The sequence below is a fragment of the Silene latifolia genome, chromosome Y (assembly GCF_048544455.1).
Source record: "Silene latifolia isolate original U9 population chromosome Y, ASM4854445v1, whole genome shotgun sequence".
In the NCBI taxonomy this organism is placed as follows: Eukaryota; Viridiplantae; Streptophyta; class Magnoliopsida; order Caryophyllales; family Caryophyllaceae; genus Silene; species Silene latifolia.
In genome coordinates, this window is record NC_133538.1 from 476,037,218 (window position 1) to 476,040,167 (window position 2,950).

Consider the following 2,950-nt stretch of genomic DNA (forward strand, 5'->3'; position numbering starts at 1 on the left):
TTATCTTGATCAAAGTATAAAAATCCAAAAATAACAAAAATGCAATACAAGAATTGAAATGCAAGTTAGGGAGTTAGAATTATTTACAAATGGTGTTTTAGGGAGGACTCCACCAAACTCTCATTCTTGATGAGATGTCAAGGGGGCATGTTCAAGGTGTTGTTGATGTTGCTCAACACCTTGAAAAAGTAATCAAAAGCTTGTTCATTATCATGGTAGAGGTCTTCAATAGACCTTGGCCCTTGTTGTCGGTCTTGATCGATGGCACTACCAATGTAGGGATTAAAAATCCCTTCAAATTCGTCATCCCAAAGACCACAAACTTCATTAAGTTGATCATTGAAAATCTCTTGATTTGATGGAGACAACTTTCCCATTTCCTTTTCTTGGCCAATGAGGCCATCTTTTTCATTGCTTGTGTTTGATGAGCTTTGAAAGCTCTCTTTGTCACAATTCACTTGCTCTTTGAATGGAGCATCTTCAATTTTCTTCTTCCATTGGAGTTCCGACTTCTTCCTTTCATCCTTCCGACTATAATGATCGATCATAAAACACGGTTCATGTAAACGGGGAGCTCTCATAGTCTTGTCAAGATTAAAAGTTATACTCTCATCTCCCACTTCTAGAGTGAGCTCACCATGTTTTACATCAATTACCGCACCCGCGGTGTGTAAGAAGGGTCTTCCAAGAATGATTGGAATGTTGGAGTCTTCCTCCATATCAACAATGACAAAGTCCACCGGGATGAAAAACTTCCCAATTTGCACGGGGACATCTTCCCATATCCCTAATGGTGTCTTCGTCGATCTATCGGCCATTTGGAGTGTGATATTGGTGCATTTAAGCTCTCCCATCCCCAACCTTTTACTTACCGAGTACGGCATAACACTCACACTAGCCCCTAGATCACATAAGGCTTTGTTGATCGTGGTGTCGCCAATGGTACACGGTATTGAGAAGCTTCCCGGATCCTTTAGTTTTGGAGGTGAACTCCCTTGAAGTATTGCACTACTCACCTTAGTGAAGGCGATAGTCTCAAGTTTCCGGATCGACTTCTTCTTTGTGAGGATGTCTTTCATGTATTTCGCATAGGCCGGCACGTGATTGATTAATTCCGTGAAAGGAATTGAGACTTCCAAATTCTTCACTATTTCCATAAACTTTCCAAGTTGGTCATCAAATTTGGGCTTGGCTTGACGACTTGGAAAAGGAAGTCTAATCACAATGGGCTCCTTCTCCTTGACCTTGTCTTCATTTTTCTTTGAAATTTCTTCTTTTGATGATTCTCCATTTTTGGAGTTTTGCACAATTTCTTCCTTATCACTAGCTTCCACAACTTTATCATCAACTTGCTTCTTCGGTGCTTCATACCTTGTACCACTCCTCAAGTGAATGGCACTAACCGTTTCATGTCTTGGGGGATTACTTTGAGGTGGTAATTGCCCCTTTTGTCTTTGTGAGCTTGAAGATGCTAGTTGAGTCAATTGTGTTTCCAACATCTTGGTGTGAGCTAGAATATTGTTGATGGTGGTTTCCTTTGCTTGACTATCTTTTTGCATTTGAGTGAAAAACTCTTGTTGATTCTTTTGCATTTGGAGGACCGCTTTTTGGACATCAAAACCTTGGTCATTTTGGTGATTGTATGGATTTTGATTTTGGTAACCTTGGTTTTGGTTGTAAAAGGGTCTTTGATTTTGGTTTCTCATGGGAGGTGGAGGGTAAGTTGTTTGAGGATTTTGAACATTTTGGCTTTTGTATGAGAGATTTGGGTGAAACTTGGTGTTCTCATTGTAATAGTTGGAATAAGAGGTACCACTCTTGTATGCTTGGAAAGCATTTACTTGTTCATTTGTTCCCCTACATTCACTTTGGTCATGTCCCAAAGTTCCACAATTCTCACATATCCCACTTGAGATTGATGAGGAGGCCGTCATGGCATTAACATGATGCTTTGGTGATTTTGAGGCTTCTTCAAGTCTAGCCATAGCTTTTTCAAACTTCAAACTGATTGTGTCAATGTGAGCACTAAGTTGAGCACCCAATTGAGTAACGGTGTCCACTTCATGCCTTCCTCCTCTAGTAGCCTTGCGAGGTCTACTATATTGTGAGTTATGGACCGCCATTTCCTCAATCTTGTTATATGTTTGATTGTCATCAACTTTGGTGAACATTCCATTTGATCCCATGTTGAGAATGTTCCATGAATCTTCATATAAACCGTTCCAAAATTGTTGTACCAAGAACCATTCGCTAAGTCCATGATGAGGACATGAGCGACAAATTCCCTTAAACCGCTCCCAAGCTTCATACAAAGATTCTTCATCCCTTTGCTTAAAACCCGTAATTTGAGCTCTTAGCATGTTAGTCTTTTCCGGTGGGTAGAACTTTTTGTAGAAAGCTAGAGCCAACTTCTTCCAAGAATCTATTCCGAGAGTGGCCTTATCAAGGCCCTTCAACCATTATTTCGCGGTGCCAATTAGAGAAAAAGGAAATAAGACCCGTCGAATTTGGTCTTGAGTCACACCGGTTTGAGAAATCGCATCACAATAGTCACAAAAGGTTTCCATATGAGAATGAGGGTCTTCACTAGGCATCCCCCCAAATTGGCTCCTTTCGACTAATTGGATAAAAGCGGATTTGGCAATAAAATTTCCGGTTAGATGTTGTGGTGTGGGAGTACCATTGGGTAGGTTCTCCTCAGTGGGCACGGAATGCGATGAAAATTTAGGCATTGTAGGTTTATTTTGTGGGGTATTTTGTGATGGGTCCTCCTCACCTTCTCTTGCAAAAGGGTTGATGAACTCAATAGTTGGTTGAACAACCTCACTAATACCTCTCAAATTCCTCCTAGCAAATCTCCTATTGTTTGTCAAGGTTGTTTCAATTTCACGGTCAAAAGGTAACAAATCACCTTGTGACCTTCTAGACATGCAAAATATCAAACAACTCG

At 40.6% G+C, this 2,950-nt stretch overlaps 1 non-coding gene across 1 annotated transcript; it reads left to right on the top strand.

The window, feature by feature from the left end:
* The first annotated feature begins 2,253 nt into the window (after positions 1-2,253).
* LOC141636243 (small nucleolar RNA R71) lies at positions 2,254-2,360 on the top strand. The gene has a single exon (XR_012540868.1). It is a non-coding gene; the product is annotated as a small nucleolar RNA R71 (small nucleolar RNA).
* Positions 2,361-2,950: the final 590 nt, after the last annotated feature.